Source organism: Lipotes vexillifer, unplaced genomic scaffold, assembly GCF_000442215.2.
Source record: "Lipotes vexillifer unplaced genomic scaffold, Lipotes_vexillifer_v1.1 scaffold10, whole genome shotgun sequence".
Classification (NCBI taxonomy): domain Eukaryota; kingdom Metazoa; phylum Chordata; class Mammalia; order Artiodactyla; family Lipotidae; genus Lipotes; species Lipotes vexillifer.
The window spans coordinates 850,169-868,172 of NW_006792541.1; the positions used below are offsets into that span (position 1 = coordinate 850,169).

Consider the following 18,004-nt stretch of genomic DNA (forward strand, 5'->3'; position numbering starts at 1 on the left):
CAAAAAAGAAAATTGAATCTCAAACTAGAGTCATAGAATCCACAACAAGTATACGAAATAGGTAACAATTTTAGGACTATTTATGCCACTATTAGCTAGGATTACTTTTTAAAAAAATATAAATAAATTTATTTATTTATTTAGGCTGTGTTAGTTTTGTGAGAATTCATATATAAAGCACTGAGCACACAATTTGGCACCTATTAGGTGTCCAATTAATTTGTTGCTGTGCATGGGCTTTCTCTAGTTGTGGCAAGCAAGGGCTACTCTTTGTTATGGTGCACGGGCTTCTCATTGTGGTGGCTTCTCTTGTTGTGGAGCATGGGCTCTAGGCGTGCGGGCTTCGGTAGTTGTGGCACGCGGGCTCAGTAGTTGTGGCTTGTGGGCTCTAGAGCACAAGCTCAGTAGTTGTGACTCACAGGCTTAGTTGCTCCACGGCATGTGGGATCTTCCCAGACCAGAGCTCGAACCCGTGACCCCTGCATTGGCAGGAGGATTCTTAACCACTGCACCACCAGGGAAGTCCCTAGGATTACTTTTTTTTGAATTTTATTTTATTTATTTTTTTATACACCAGGTTCTTATTAGTTACCCATTTTATACATATTAGTGTATATATGTCAATCCCAATCTTTTGACTACAAATGATAGACACTCTGAATTAGCAGGGGCTTAATCTCATTAACAAAACACCAAAAAAATGCAGGTTAGGGGTAGTACAGCAGTTCTGAGAAGTTGTGAGAGCCCCACGCTCCTTCTGCTTGGCTGCTTCACTTTTCTTGGTATTCTGCCTCAGTCCAGGTTGGCTTACCTAGCGCTCACTATGTCTACACTCTGGCCAGCAGGAAGGGGAAGGGACAAAGCAGTGAGCATCCTTTTCCTTTCTGGATACTTCCCAGAAGTCTCACATCAAACATCTCCTTACATGTCTTGGCCATTACAAGGCCCACCTAGTTGGGTGGGTGGTAAGAAATGTGGTCTTTTTTCCAGGGAACATTGTGCCCAGCAGAATATCAGAAATTCTATTACTGTTTCTAGAAGAAAGCAAGAAGATGTATTGGAGAAAACTTGTAGACTCTTCCACAGGCCACATTTACATTTGTTTCTTCAATGGTTCTCAAGCCTCTCTCTTCTTGAAAAGTATGAACAAAAAATATGACTTTTCTATAAAAATATAAAACACCCAACAGTCTAGGGAGGGTGGGAGGGAGAGAGCCGCAAGAGGGAAGAGATATGGGAACATATGTATATGTATGACTGATTCACTTTGTTATAAAGCAGAAACTAACCCACCATTGTAAAGCAATTATACTCTAATAGAGATGTTAAAAAAAAAATAACCAAACACTGGAAATGGCCCAGATGTCCTTCAACAGATGAACAGTCAAACAAACTCTGGTACACCCATACCATGGAATACTACTCAGCAACGAAAAGGAATGAACTATTGATACTTGTAACAGCTTGGATGCATCTCAAGGGGATTATCTCAAGATTATGCTAAGTGAAAAAACGGCTAGTTCCCAACAACTTCATACTATATGATTCCATTTATGTAACACTTTGAAATGACAAAATTTTAGTAATGGAGAACAGATTAGTGGTTGTCAGCAGTGAAAAAGGAGGTGGGGATACAGGAGAGAAATGGATGTAGTTATAAAAGGGCAACAGGATCCCTCCTGTGATGGAACTGTTCTGTAACTTAACTTTAGGGGTAGACAGAGGAAACCACGTATGTGATAAATGGTATAGAATTAACACACACACACACAAATGAGTACAAGTAAAGCTGGAAAACCTGAATAAGATCTGCAGATTGTATCAGTGTCAATATGGTAGTCAATATATTATACTATAGTTTTATAAGATGTTATCATTGGGAGAACTGGATAAAGGGTGCAAGGGATCTCTCTGTATTATTTCTTAAAACTGTATGTGAATTTAATATTATCTCAATAAAAATTTCAATTAAAAAAACATCCAACACTCATTAATTGGCTCATCATCCATTCAATAAACATACTTTCTTTTTTCAAGAAACTGTGCTAGATGCTAAATCATTAAGATAAAGACACACTCAAAGGGAAAAAAATCCCTCATTATTAGTAGCAACAAAACAAAACAAAACAAAACAAAAAAACCAAACCCCTTACTATTGATCTGTAGTTTCTTTAACAATACCTGGTTGTTGTTGTTGTTTTTTATGTTTATTTATTTATTTTCTTTTTAGTCATCCATTTTATACACATCAGTGTATACATGTCAATCCCAATCTCCCAGTTCATCTCACCACCACCCCCACCCCCCACTGCTTTCCCCCCGTAGTGTCCATACGTTTGTTCTCTACATCTGTGTCTCAATTCCTGTCCTGCAAACCGGTTCACCTGTACCATTTTTCTAGGTTCCACATATATGCGTCAATATACGATATTTGTTTTTCTCTTTCTGACTTACTTCACTCAGTCTCTAGATGCATCCACATCTCTACAAATGATCCAATTTTGTTCCTTTTTATGGCTGAGTAATATTCCATTGTATATATGTACCACATCTTCTTTACCCATTCGTCTGTCAATGGGCATTTAGGTTGCTTCCGTGACCTGGCTATTGTAAACAGTGCTGCAATGAACATTACGGTGCATGACTCTTTTAGAATTATGGTTTTCTCTGGGTATATGCCCAGTAGTGGGATTGCTGGGTCATATGGTAGTTCTATTTTTAGTTTTATAAGGAAACTCCATACTGTTCTCCATAGTGGCTGTATCAATTACATTCCCACCAACAGTGCAAGAGGGTTCCCTTTTCTCCACACCCTCTCCAGCATTTGTTGTTTGTAGATTTTCTGATGATGCCTATTCCAACTTGTGTGAGGTGATACCTCACTGTAGTTTTGATTTGTATTTCTCTAATAATTAGTGATGTTGAGCAGCTTTTCATGTGCTTCTTGGCCATCTGTATGTCTTCTATGGAGAAATGTCTATTTAGGTCTTCTGCCCATTTTTGGATTGGGCTGTTTGTTTTTTTAATATTGAGCTGCATGAGCTGTTTATATATTTTGGAGATTAATCCTTTGTCTGATGATTCATTTGCAAATATTTTCTCCCATTCTGAGGGCTGTCTCTTCGTCTTGTTTATGGTTTCCTTTGCTGTACAAAAGCTTTTAAGTTTCAGTAGGTCCCATTTGTTTATTTTTGTTTTTATTTCCATTGCTCTAGGAGGTGGATCAAAAAATATCTTGCTGTGATTTATGTCAAAGAGTGTTCTTCCCATGTTTTCCTCTAAGAGTTTTATAGTGCCCAGTCTTACATTTAGGTCTCTAATCCATTTTGAGTTTATTTTTGTGTATGGTGTTAAGGAGTGTTCTAATTTCATTCTTTTACATATAGCTATCCGGTTTTCCCAGCACCACTTATTGAAGAGACTGTCTTTTCTCCATTGTATATCCTTGTCTACTTTGTCAGAGATTAGTTGACCATAGGTGTGTGGGTTTATATCTGGGCTTTCTATCCTGTTCCATTGATCTATGTTTCTGCTTTTGTGCCAGTACCATATTGTCTTGATTACTGTAGCTTTGTAGTATAGTCTGAAGTTAAAAAAAAAAAAAAAGTTCTATAAAATTGATCTAACCAACAAGGGATTAAATTTTGGCTTTTAAAGAATATTAGGTTTTTTGTTATAATATAATCCTTTGTTTATTTGTATATTTTTCAGAAATAGACTTGAAGGTGATATTTTAATTCTAATAGCCATTTTTAAGTTTATGTTTTGAGTCTGTCCCCTGAATAAAGTAAATATTTTTTAAATGACAAGGTCCTTTTTATGTTCAATATTTATATGTAACTGGATTATCCAGGACTTGTTTCTCTTCTCCTTTGATTCCCCTACCTCATCTCATCACTAACCAAATCTCTCCTGGGTTCCTCTGCAGAGAAATGAACATAAAGTAAATTTACTCAGTTTTTCTTAATAAAGAAATACTTCCTAGTATTTCTGGGTTTAAAGAAGTACTGAGAATGTGTTTATCAGTGAATTTCATTTATTCATGTTATTATTCCTATGTAGCAATATTAGTAGTCTCCAAAATGCTATTCTCTTTTAAAAATCCATTTATTTATTCATTATTCCTCCATTCAACCAGTCTTTATCAATTGCCTACAAAGAGGTGGCTAATATATTTGTCTTTCCCACCAAAATATGACTCTGTTGTGGTCTAGAAGTTTCCATCTTTCCACTCTCAGTACCAGTTACATGTGGTATTTAAGTAGCTATTCAATAAACACCTGTTCAGAATGAAAGAATAAATGTGGTCTTTCCAGAACCCAGATCCGTTGATGTTGTTCTGTTTTCCTAAAGACAATGAAGACAATCCATGATGATGTTGAGTGTTTCACTGACATTCCAGAATCCCCTCATTCTGATTTTATTTACTTGCCCTTCCGAAAAGGCCCTTGAGATATTTCAGCAAAGGAGAACAGTAGGGTACCATACGGAAGGCCTGTCCTAGAATGCACTCTCCATTCTCTGTCTCTCTGCAGCAGATGTCCGCGCTTTTCCTGCATTTATATTTCCCTCTATTCTCAGTCAAGTACAACTCTCGCTTCTCCCTGACCTCTGACTCTCAACTTACTCTAATAAAACAATCAAGTCTTCTTTGCCAGCAGCCCAGGGTTGATTGTTCTTTGTAAAGCTTGACCTTTGTAATGTTTCTAATCCCTACCTTCTCATATATATAGCCGCTGCCTAGCAGATACGCTTTGATTTATTTATGGCACTTGCATGCATAAACTATTGCTAGCTGCAAAGCTGTGATAGGAAAGTCACAAAAGGAAGGTGACTTCATCTTATAAATTGCTTAGATAGATCTTTTGGCCAATGGTGGTTTAGAGAAACAGTTCAACACATGTGCCCTTTCCTTCTACTGGTCCCTTACCAATTTAAATGTTCCTGCAGTTGTTACTTATTCATTTTTTAATTGACCAAGCCTGAAGCCGGCTGACGATACTAACCTGATTGAAAAATCAATGTTTAACAAACAAGCGAGGTGTTAACTGTATGAAAGTTAGTCATGTCAAAAACACACATCTGACTGCCCCAAATAACCATCTCATGTCCTATAGAGTGGGTTTGGTTTAAATTTCCTATCTAGTCGCTGAAATACTGAAATATTTCAGGGGTTCCTGAGGATTTCATGGTTAAGAAAGTGTGTGAACTCCTCCTAAAAATAATTTCAAGTTGAGAGCAATTGCCCCAGAGGAAAGAGCAGGGAAACTAGAATACAGAAATTCTGCTCTTAGGTCCAGAAAAATTTTATATCAGGTCCTGGGAAAACTGCCAGAAATTTACATTGCCCTTGATGCCTTTTCCAGATGCCTAAAGGGGGGAATTTTTATTTTAAGTCTTCTGATATATATGCATTCTTATTGTATTTTCAACCCTTAATGAATTCCACATGTTCCCTTTGCTTATTCTTGGGTACTCAGGACTGAAATACAGGCCAGAAGGGGACAAATTTTTCTTCTGACCTTTCCACTCCATGATTGCTTTTGAATTGTAAATGATGCACTTTTGAAACTGTGAGTTCCCAGCTGCTTTCATCTTACTCAAACCATTATCAAATGGTGGCAATCTCCAAAAGATGATCAGACATGGTGGTACCTGTATCTTTTTTCATTTTGCTTTGTACATATGAGTACCTCTCATATGAAATGATTCCTGAATTCAGAAGACATTTCTGGTAAATATCATAAACCAGCACCTTCATTTCTGCACCACTAATCTCAATGGTAACTTCCAAAAGTTATTTTAATGCTTAACACCAAATTAAAGTTTTTACTTTTGCTTACAAAATATAAAAATATAATATATTAAAAAATGTAATTGTTCAAGAGGAGAAGACAAGCCACAGACTGGGAGAAAATATTTGCAAATGACTGATAAAGGACTGTTATGCAAAATATACAAAGAACTCTTAAAACTCAACAATGAGAAGACAACTGGATTAAAAAATTGACCAAAGACCTTAACAGGCACCTCATCAGAGAAGATATACAGATGGCAAATAAGCATATGGAAAGATGCTCCACATCGTATGTCATTGGGGAAATGCAAATTCAAAGAACAATGAGATAACACTACCCACCTACTAAAATGGCCAAAATCTAGAACACTGACAGCATCAAATGCTGATAAGGATGTAGAGCAACGGGAACTATCATTCATTGCTGACAGGAATGCAAAATGGTATAGTCGCTTGGAAGACAGTTTAGTGGTTTCTTACAAAACTAAACATACTTTGACCATACAATCCAGCAATGGCACTCCTTGGTGTTTACTCAAAGGAGGTGAAAACTAATGTCTGCACAAAAGCCTGCACATGAATGTTTATAGCAGCTTTATTCATAATTATCCAAACCTAGAAGCAAATAAGATGTCCTTTGGTAGGTGAATGGGTGTATCACAGTTTTGTGGTATATCCAGACAACTAAATATTATTCAGCTCTAAAAAAGAAAAGAAAAGAAAATCCAGGGAACTTCCCTGGTGGGCCAGTGGTTAAGACTCCACGCTTCCATTGCTGTGGGCGAGGGTTCAATCCCTGGTCAGGGAACTAAGATCCCACATGCCATGGGGCATGGCCAAAAAAAAAAGAAAAGAAAATCCATGGAGGAAAGCCATGAAAAGACATGGAGGAATCTTATATGTATATCACTAAGTGAAAGAAGCCAGTGTGAAAAGGTGCTACTGTATAATTCCAACTATGTGACATTCTGGGAAAGGGAAAACTATGGAGACAGTAAAATGATCAGTGGTTACCGCGGGTTGGGGGGAGAGATGAATAGATGGAGCAGAGAACTTTTAGGTGAAACTACAGTTTTTAGTGAAACTACCCCATATGACACTTTAATGATGGATATATATCATCATACATTTGCCCAAACCCATCGAATGGACAACACCCAGAGTGAACCCAAAGGTAAACTTTGAACTTTGGGTGATAATGATTTGTAAATGTATTTTAACAAAATACCACTCAATTTTAACAAATCAGTTTTATCAGTTTTAACAAATATCCCATTCTGGTGGGAGATGTCAAAAATAGGGGAAACTATGCATAAGGGGGTGCTGGGGCTATTTGAAAATGTCTGTACCTTCCTCTCAATTTTGCTGTGAAACCTAAAATAAATTCTACTGGAGGGCTTCCCTGGCGGCGCAGTGGTTGAGAGTCCGCCTGCCGATGCAGGGGACACGGATTCGTGCCCCGGTCTGGGAAGATCCCTCATGCCGCGGAGCGGCTGGGCCCGTGAGCCATGGCCGCTGAGCCTGCGCGTCCCGGGAACCTGTGCTCCACAACGGGAGAGGCCACAACAGTGAGAGGCCCGCGTACCGCGGAAAAAAAAAAATTCTACTGGAGACTGCAACAGAAGACTTAAAGGGTAAGATGTTAAAATGGTGCCAAGCTACAATCTTTGCTACAATGGTTCCCATTTTGCCATTAAAATATCATGAAAAAGCTTTTGAAAAATAAGAGTCAGCCATTTGCAAGGGGCATTTCCACTGCCTACAGTGCGAGGAAACTAAACCAAGAGCCTTTATCATGAATATTTTATCCTCTGAGAAAGAAGAGCAAAACGGGTACGAAGAAATTAAGCCTTCACACTGTTATTCAGTCAGAATCTCCAAATCCCAGGAGAAGGCACAGTAGAATTACAGAGGACCAGGGAGGCAGGGGTGGCTGGTTACAGAATGTGATGGATAGACCCCTGGCATAAGGGGCTGCGGATAAAGCATCGTGGGGAAGCGTGCTGACAGCCTTCAGCATTTAAGATTGTGGTTTTTCCATTTATCACAGCTGATTAAAGAAGAGCCCCAGATCGCCTCTGATTGTTCTCAGCATAAATTCTCCTCCTTGCAGACAACTGAACAATGGGTCAGGGGAAGATCCTGTCGTGGCGGTTGCTCAACAGGTGATAAATGTAAATGTCTGCAGGATTCCAGCATTTGGGTAGGTGAGTGTGTTCCTGCACTCTCCCTACCACTTTAGATCTGTTTTCAAGATGATGGTCAAGAGAAGCAGAGGAAATTTCATCTGCCAGTTGGCCAACTCTGAGACTGGAAGGAACTTCCCTTATTGACATGTAATAGGAAAACAATCACCACCCCATGATAGGATCGAAAAAAACTCTATAGCACAAGGAAACAGAGTGCTATCTGAAGACTCCAAAGAAGAGTATACAACTGAAGATGATTTACTATAGGAAAAGAAAACTTTAGAAAATGTCTCTTTGTGTACTTAACAGGATGTGGGGAGATATGGTAACTATCAGTCACTGGCAAGGTAAAAAATGTAAGGAAGCTAAAAGTTTCACTGTGGAATTAAAAATGCCATTGGAGGCAAAAAAGCAAAATTGACTCTGCTGAGGAGCAAATCAGTAATTTATAGGATGAATATGAGCTTTTCGGGGAAACTTCCTCACTTCTCCATGGACAGTGCTCACAGCTCTGATTTCTCAAAACACAATCTGCTTACCTTTACAAGCCCTTACTTCACTCTGCTTCACTGTAATTGCATTTGGTGTTTGGCTCTGTCCCTAGACTGTGTACTCCTTCAGGGAGGGAGCATGATCCATGCATTTTTACCCCTCCGGTGCAGCATCATCTCTGACCAGTGGGACCTAGGTAAGTGCCTGATGAAGGTATGAAATGAGAGTTCACAGTTGACTTGGCTTTCTTATTGGTTTACATTTTTGTTTTTTTAATCAGCATGCAAAAAACCCAGTCTGTGACCAAAGTATCATAGAACACAGGGCTAGAGTCTGGGATGTGGGGATACAGTTAAAAGGTATGGACTGAAATTTTTTTTGGAAAAATAAGGCTAAAGTAGTAGACAAAAGAATGAGGATGGCATCAAGTAAATAGTAAATTAAAAAGTAAAGTAGTGAGACTCTTAGATTAATTTATTTTTAATTTATTTATTATCTTTGGCTGTGTTGGGTCTTCGTTGCTGCACGCGGGCTTTCTTCTAGTTGCGGCAAGTGGGAGCTACTCTTCATTGTGGTGTGCATGTGGGATCTATATCTTATATATATTATAGATATATATTATACTTATACTTAATTATCCTTATTATAATATATACAATATTATGTATTTTATATACATAGTGTCTAGCAGCATTCCCTGCCAACTTAGCTATTATTATTCATTTGTAGATGGATATATCTGATGTCTCTGCTCTTCAAAGGGTTGTGAATATAAAATGAAACCATATATTTAAAACGTCTTTGAAAATTATGTGGGGTCTTCCCAGACCAGGGCTCAAACCTATGTACCCTGCATTGGCAGGTGGATTCTTAACCACTGTGCCACCAGGGAAGTCCCTCAGATTGATTTAGAATTGAGTAAATGTTACTTTCTTAAGGTCATGCTAGAAGTCAATAGATTAGTTGCAAATACATAAAATACCTTTTATCACAAGATCAGGTTCCCTTTTCTTACTCTCTCACTTCTTTTCCCTCCCAACCCCCTTTTTTCTTTCCCATTTTCTCTTCTAAAAAAATCTTTACCATGCTTTAGATTTGCCAATGACATCTACACACATTACAGTGCTAGCTCTTATAACAGATAAATCCTAAATCTCAGTGACTTAAAAAAGAGAAGATATCCCTCAATAAAGTCCAAAATGTTCAAGGCCGACTTTCAAAGACTTTCAGGGAATCAGGCTCCTTTCATTTTACAGTCCCTCTCCTCTAAAGCCTTGAAATCCTCTCCATTTCAGGTGGCAAAGAGAGGTGCATTAAGGGACCTAATAAAGGTTCAAACAGGGAGGTTTTTATGGACCAAGGCCACAAGTGAAGCACATCACTTTGGTCACATCCTATTAGTTACTGATCAGGCTCGTGGCCACACCCAATTGCAAAGGAGACTGGGCAATGGAGTCCAGCTGAGGCTCTGAGAGAGAAAAATAGGTTTGGTGAATAACTAGTCTGCCTCTACCACAAACTCTAGGTTGTTATTCCAACAATAGATAATTGTGATATAGAGCACGATGTGTAGCTCTCTCCTTACTCTATCTCTTACTTATTCTTGCAATAATCTGATGGAATTGGATATTAGTATGTCCAATTTAGTAGCCTAAGGTCATGTAGCTCTGAATGACAAACAAAAATTTGTATCCCATTCTGACTCCAAAGCCCACTGCACTATGTTGCATTTCTACAATTAAAGCATAATGTTGAAGTGAGATTAAAACCTGACTGAATTGTGATTAAGCTTAAAAGATCATGTAACTGCCACATCATCAATAGAGTCCATCCTGTGAGATGTTTTTCCAATTAAAACGATGGACTTACACTAATTTACCTAAACGCTTTCCCATTTTAATGTATAACATAGATCTGAGGAGATCTTTGCAGTCTCTTGTACAGGAATGGAGCAATAATCACTGTCCTACCACTTACAGCTCCTTTGCGCTAACAGACTAACAAAGTTGCATTTCCAGAGTGAACACCTTTATACCTCATACTTTTCAAAGACGTTTTAAATATATGGTTTCATTTTATATTCACAACACTTTGAAGAGCAGAGATATCAGATATATCCATCTACAAATGAATAATAATAGCTAAGTTAGCAGGGAATGCTGCTAGAAACTATGTATATAAAATACATAATATTGTATATATTATAATAAGGATAATTAAGTACAATATATATCTATTATATAGATCACTTATACATTATTATATTACACATATGTATATCTTTCACATTTTAAGATAATCATATAATTGCTTATATAAGATACTTATACCTTTATTATACATTTGTATATGTATAAATATATGTATGTGTATCTTCATTTATTTATTTTTAAAAATATTTATTTATGCATTGGGCTGCACCGGGTCTTAGTTGCAGCATGTGGTATCTTTAGTTGCAGCATGTGGGATCTAGTTCCCTGACCAGGGATCGAACCCCAGCCCCCAGCACTGGGAGCACAGAGTCTTAGCCAGTGGACCACCAGGGAAGTCCCCTATATATGTCTTCATTTAATCCTCAACACCATTTAATGAGTTAAGTGTTTTTATTACCAGTATTTTATTGATGGGGATATCAAGGCACAGAAGGTTAAGCAACTTGACAGAGGCAACAGAGTTGAGCAGTGAAGAAAATAAAAACAGGTTAGGCTACTACTCAAAGTCTCTAGTAATTGTCCTAGAGTTCAAGTTCATAGGTTCCATTTCTTCATTTTCAATGATCCTTGCCATATATTATTCCTGTTTCTCAAAATACTTATCAGTTGGGGCTTTCGTGACATTCCCTATCCTTGCTCCCCTGCAACCTCATTACACTTTATTCCATGAGCATGTTGATCTGAGTATGTAAAACCTAATAGCTCCTGTCGTTTCACCACAAAATCCTTGCTATTTAAAGCAGGAGGCAAAAACCTAACTTAGCTGTTTCCTAAGGTAAATTCACAACTTATTTATGCAGAGAAATCCCTAAACTTCCTCTAAAACAAAGGGCATATATTCTATCTAGACATGTATTTGAGATATTAAAGAAACATCACCTTTTTGGGGGGGTGGGGGGCACGTGGTTTACAGGATCTTAGCTCCCTGACCAGGGATTGAACCCAGATCACAGCAGTGAAAGCCTGGAATCCTAACCACTAGGCCACCAGGAACTCCCATCAATTTCCTTTTAAGAAAGATTTTTTTAAACTTAGTATCTTCTGTCAAATTTCTGGTGCCTAGCACAAAACTGGGGACAAAAAAAAATTTTTTTTAAGAAATCTTTTGAAATATTAGTCATTTTAAGTGAGTCACTCCCTAAAAGAATTTGCTTGGGAGTCAAAGAAAGGTGACTTTAATATCCCAGATACAAAACCCTGATCAATTTGTTCATCCATTCAGCCTACTATGACTCTGTTCCGATGGGGAAAATAAAAAACACTGAAATTGAACCGGTCACTGGAAAACTCTCTTTCTGGTTTATCTTTTACTATATAAATGCCAGTTGGAACTTCAGGCAAAATATCATTTGTAACAGTCTTGTGGCACAGACACTGTATCCATCATACAGAACAAGACAAGGTGCTCGGAAGAACCAGGTGCTGGACGAAGGAGGAAACATTTTATGTGTCTGCTACCGCTAAATTCAATCCTCTGCGGAACCTGAGGCTGAACTCCTGTGAGGTTCCACTCCTGTGAGGCTCCACTCCTGTGAGGCTCCTTTGTCAGCTGTGCCTAAAGCAGGGCCCTAGTAAGTGCTCAGTAAAGAGATGTTGGAAAAGTCAATGAGGCCAAGATGGAGTTTACACATGGGCAGTAGGAAGGGCTCTGAGTTCTATAAACTCGACGACTTTTGCAACTGGTTTTGCAGGTCAACCAGGCACTAATCTTTTCTAAGCTCTAATACATTTAAAGGAAGACGGATCAGGGACATTTCACACTGTGAATGCATCTCTTAGAACTTCCTTAAACTGACTGGGTGGAGGCCATACCGTTTTAGGTTGGCACGTTAATGCGGCACCTACAATTTCCGCCCTTCTCTTTCCTCTCTTCCTGGCTCCCGGTCCCTGCTCCTCGCCCTGCCTGCGGCCCACCGCCAGCAGGGTCAATCCGGGCCCCGGGAACCCCCGAGTCCCTAAAACCTTGCTTCAGGAGACAATACGTAATCATCATTACGTTTTAAACCACTGCAGCATGAGGTCTTTAAGTGAAAGCTTTATTTGGACAGAAAAATGTAACCTACGAGAAACGAGGCAACACGGTCAAACCTCTTTCTTTGCCTCCCTTCTTGTTAAGGCCTCCACGGCTACCTCAAAGCCTCCATCTAAGGAAGCTGTCTTTTCCCCTCGGAGGTTGTAGGCTTTCTGAGAGCCTCCTTCCAGGCCTCAGCTCCGCCCGCCCGCCCCACCTCAGCCCCACTTGGCGCCCACCCATTGTCCCCTCGCAGATGTCACTGCGCGCTGATCCCCAAACCCCGATTGGAAAACCATCCCGTCGCTCAGCCCACCCTCTGGGACCGGACGCCTCACTCTCTGCCGAGCCTTAAAAGGCCTCCGGCCGCTTTCCGCGAGCCATCAGGTAAAGCCGCGGCGGCGGAAGGGAGAAAGGCGGGGGCCGCGCCCCGGTCGCCCCGCCCGGCGTGGGGTAGCGGCGGGCTAGTGGGCTAGCGCGCCACCACGCCCCTCCCCGACCCTCTGACCGCGCCCTCCCACTCCCCCAAGTCCAGATCACTATGCAAGCGCCGCGGAGCCGCTCTCGTAATCCCGCCCCTCGGATGGCCCCGGGGGCAGCTACCACAGCGAAACACGGAGGGCGGGGCGGGCCAGGCGGCTGGGAGGTGGTGGTGGGGGAGGATGTGAAAGGTCCCGGATGTTGCTGAACGGGAGCCCCTTCTAGAGGGAGTAACTGGCGCAGGCGCAGAAGGATCGCAGAAAAGCTACGGTGGGGGTGGGGAGAAATTTCCTCCTGGCTGGTTTAGAAGAGTGAGCCGGCGGAGGTAGCGGGGGGATCCGAAGGGAAGGCGAGTAAGGGCTGGGGGTATTGGTGGCCAGGAGAAATAAAAAACAAGAGCTTCCTGTTCAGGCGCACTCAGGACAGTAGAAAAGCTGGAAGCCGAGCGGGCTGGGGAGGAGTGTTGGGAGCGGAGAGGACGCGCGCTCCTCCGCTCGCCCTCTAGTGCGGGCGGGCAGGACGGCCCCGCGCTGGGGAGCGGCGGTTGCTCAGGGCCCCCTGAGCTGTGGGCACCAATCAACGGTTGCCATAGCAGCGTTTGACGTCATCGTGCGTGTGGCGCCCCTGCTGCCGGGGCTGGTGATTGGAGGAAACCCCGTGTCTGCGGAGCGGCTGTAGCCTGTGAGCAGCGAGATACAGGGACAGAGTCTCAGCCTCGCCGCTGCCGCCCAGAGACCGCTGAGCCCCGTCCGTCCGTCGCCACCCACTCCGGACACAGGTAAGGGACCCGGCCGCCGCCGCCTCGCCTGGCTCCTTCCTGTCCCAGGCCAGCCTTCCGAAAGCGCGGGGGCCGTCCCCGCTCCGCATCCCTTCAGCCCCACTCGTCCGGCGGGAGCGGCGCTGGGCTGAGGCGGAGTCTCCTCAGGCGGAGACGGGCGGCGGCTTCTCTTCCGCTGGATTCGGGCGGGCGGCTCGCGGCTGCTTCGGGCTACTTGCTTCCGCATCAGCCGCGATGAGCGCCCGGCCCCGGCCCCCTCGGTGGGAAGGGCGCCCACACGCCAGATCCCCGGGACCCGCCCGGTCGCTGGCTCCCGGCCGGCCGAGGCACCGCCGGCTGCGATCCGTTCCCACCCGCGCCTCCGAAGCTCCCTCTTCCGCGCCGCCCCGCTGCCCGCTTCCGCCCGAGATAATGACTTGGCGGCTGCGGGCATTGCAGTGGCGCAGGTGAGGCCGCCCCCTCCCGGCCGCCCCCCACGTCCCCTGCCTCTCCCGCCCGCTCCTCGGCGCAGCCTCTGCGCCCCGCGCTGCTGTGGTGGCACCCAGCCCTCCCCCACCCGGGTGGCGGCGCGGCGGGCAAGTTCATAGGTTCCATTTCTTCATTTTCAATGATCCTTGCCATATATTATTCCTGTTTCTCAAAATACTTATCAGTTGGGGCTTTCGTGACATTCCCTATCCTTGCTCCCCTGCAACCTCATTACACTTTATTCCATGAGCATGTTGATCTGAGTATGTAAAACCTAATAGCTCCTGTCGTTTCACCACAAAATCCTTGCTATTTAAAGCAGGAGGCAAAAACCTAACTTAGCTGTTTCCTAAGGTAAATTCACAACTTATTTATGCAGAGAAATCCCTAAACTTCCTCTAAAACAAAGGGCATATATTCTATCTAGACATGTATTTGAGATATTAAAGAAACATCACCTTTTTGGGGGGGTGGGGGGCACGTGGTTTACAGGATCTTAGCTCCCTGACCAGGGATTGAACCCAGATCACAGCAGTGAAAGCCTGGAATCCTAACCACTAGGCCACCAGGAACTCCCATCAATTTCCTTTTAAGAAAGATTTTTTTAAACTTAGTATCTTCTGTCAAATTTCTGGTGCCTAGCACAAAACTGGGGACAAAAAAAAATTTTTTTTAAGAAATCTTTTGAAATATTAGTCATTTTAAGTGAGTCACTCCCTAAAAGAATTTGCTTGGGAGTCAAAGAAAGGTGACTTTAATATCCCAGATACAAAACCCTGATCAATTTGTTCATCCATTCAGCCTACTATGACTCTGTTCCGATGGGGAAAATAAAAAACACTGAAATTGAACCGGTCACTGGAAAACTCTCTTTCTGGTTTATCTTTTACTATATAAATGCCAGTTGGAACTTCAGGCAAAATATCATTTGTAACAGTCTTGTGGCACAGACACTGTATCCATCATACAGAACAAGACAAGGTGCTCGGAAGAACCAGGTGCTGGACGAAGGAGGAAACATTTTATGTGTCTGCTACCGCTAAATTCAATCCTCTGCGGAACCTGAGGCTGAACTCCTGTGAGGTTCCACTCCTGTGAGGCTCCACTCCTGTGAGGCTCCTTTGTCAGCTGTGCCTAAAGCAGGGCCCTAGTAAGTGCTCAGTAAAGAGATGTTGGAAAAGTCAATGAGGCCAAGATGGAGTTTACACATGGGCAGTAGGAAGGGCTCTGAGTTCTATAAACTCGACGACTTTTGCAACTGGTTTTGCAGGTCAACCAGGCACTAATCTTTTCTAAGCTCTAATACATTTAAAGGAAGACGGATCAGGGACATTTCACACTGTGAATGCATCTCTTAGAACTTCCTTAAACTGACTGGGTGGAGGCCATACCGTTTTAGGTTGGCACGTTAATGCGGCACCTACAATTTCCGCCCTTCTCTTTCCTCTCTTCCTGGCTCCCGGTCCCTGCTCCTCGCCCTGCCTGCGGCCCACCGCCAGCAGGGTCAATCCGGGCCCCGGGAACCCCCGAGTCCCTAAAACCTTGCTTCAGGAGACAATACGTAATCATCATTACGTTTTAAACCACTGCAGCATGAGGTCTTTAAGTGAAAGCTTTATTTGGACAGAAAAATGTAACCTACGAGAAACGAGGCAACACGGTCAAACCTCTTTCTTTGCCTCCCTTCTTGTTAAGGCCTCCACGGCTACCTCAAAGCCTCCATCTAAGGAAGCTGTCTTTTCCCCTCGGAGGTTGTAGGCTTTCTGAGAGCCTCCTTCCAGGCCTCAGCTCCGCCCGCCCGCCCCACCTCAGCCCCACTTGGCGCCCACCCATTGTCCCCTCGCAGATGTCACTGCGCGCTGATCCCCAAACCCCGATTGGAAAACCATCCCGTCGCTCAGCCCACCCTCTGGGACCGGACGCCTCACTCTCTGCCGAGCCTTAAAAGGCCTCCGGCCGCTTTCCGCGAGCCATCAGGTAAAGCCGCGGCGGCGGAAGGGAGAAAGGCGGGGGCCGCGCCCCGGTCGCCCCGCCCGGCGTGGGGTAGCGGCGGGCTAGTGGGCTAGCGCGCCACCACGCCCCTCCCCGACCCTCTGACCGCGCCCTCCCACTCCCCCAAGTCCAGATCACTATGCAAGCGCCGCGGAGCCGCTCTCGTAATCCCGCCCCTCGGATGGCCCCGGGGGCAGCTACCACAGCGAAACACGGAGGGCGGGGCGGGCCAGGCGGCTGGGAGGTGACCGCGCCCTCCCACTCCCCCAAGTCCAGATCACTATGCAAGCGCCGCGGAGCCGCTCTCGTAATCCCGCCCCTCGGATGGCCCCGGGGGCAGCTACCACAGCGAAACACGCGGGGCGGGGCGGGCCAGGCGGCTGGGAGGTGGTGGTGGGGGAGGATGTGAAAGGTCCCGGATGTTGCTGAACGGGAGCCCCTTCTAGAGGGAGTAACTGGCGCAGGCGCAGAAGGATCGCAGAAAAGCTACGGTGGGGGTGGGGAGAAATTTCCTCCTGGCTGGTTTAGAAGAGTGAGCCGGCGGAGGTAGCGGGGGGATCCGAAGGGAAGGCGAGTAAGGGCTGGGGGTATTGGTGGCCAGGAGAAATAAAAAACAAGAGCTTCCTGTTCAGGCGCACTCAGGACAGTAGAAAAGCTGGAAGCCGAGCGGGCTGGGGAGGAGTGTTGGGAGCGGAGAGGACGCGCGCTCCTCCGCTCGCCCTCTAGTGCGGGCGGGCAGGACGGCCCCGCGCTGGGGAGCGGCGGTTGCTCAGGGCCCCCTGAGCTGTGGGCACCAATCAACGGTTGCCATAGCAGCGTTTGACGTCATCGTGCGTGTGGCGCCCCTGCTGCCGGGGCTGGTGATTGGAGGAAACCCCGTGTCTGCGGAGCGGCTGTAGCCTGTGAGCAGCGAGATACAGGGACAGAGTCTCAGCCTCGCCGCTGCCGCCCAGAGACCGCTGAGCCCCGTCCGTCCGTCGCCACCCACTCCGGACACAGGTAAGGGACCCGGCCGCCGCCGCCTCGCCTGGCTCCTTCCTGTCCCAGGCCAGCCTTCCGAAAGCGCGGGGGCCGTCCCCGCTCCGCATCCCTTCAGCCCCACTCGTCCGGCGGGAGCGGCGCTGGGCTGAGGCGGAGTCTCCTCAGGCGGAGACGGGCGGCGGCTTCTCTTCCGCTGGATTCGGGCGGGCGGCTCGCGGCTGCTTCGGGCTACTTGCTTCCGCATCAGCCGCGATGAGCGCCCGGCCCCGGCCCCCTCGGTGGGAAGGGCGCCCACACGCCAGATCCCCGGGACCCGCCCGGTCGCTGGCTCCCGGCCGGCCGAGGCACCGCCGGCTGCGATCCGTTCCCACCCGCGCCTCCGAAGCTCCCTCTTCCGCGCCGCCCCGCTGCCCGCTTCCGCCCGAGATAATGACTTGGCGGCTGCGGGCATTGCAGTGGCGCAGGTGAGGCCGCCCCCTCCCGGCCGCCCCCCACGTCCCCTGCCTCTCCCGCCCGCTCCTCGGCGCAGCCTCTGCGCCCCGCGCTGCTGTGGTGGCACCCAGCCCTCCCCCACCCGGGTGGCGGCGCGGCGGGGGGCCCGGG

The 18,004-nt window shown here is 45.3% G+C and overlaps 1 protein-coding gene across 3 annotated transcripts in view; it reads left to right on the forward strand.

The window, feature by feature from the left end:
• Window positions 1-13,061: 13,061 nt before the first annotated feature.
• The window catches only part of YWHAZ (tyrosine 3-monooxygenase/tryptophan 5-monooxygenase activation protein zeta), a 36,039-nt gene continuing 31,096 nt past the window's right edge, over window positions 13,062-18,004 (forward strand). Inside the window, exon 1 of one of the 3 annotated variants that reach the window (XM_007465733.1) lies at window positions 13,062-13,089. The gene's annotated coding sequence lies outside the window, so the exon portion shown is untranslated. Of the gene's footprint in view, window positions 13,090-13,919; window positions 13,961-17,324; window positions 17,420-18,004 lie in introns of those variants that run through there. The other 2 variants (XM_007465731.1, XM_007465732.1) reach the window with 2 other exon arrangements.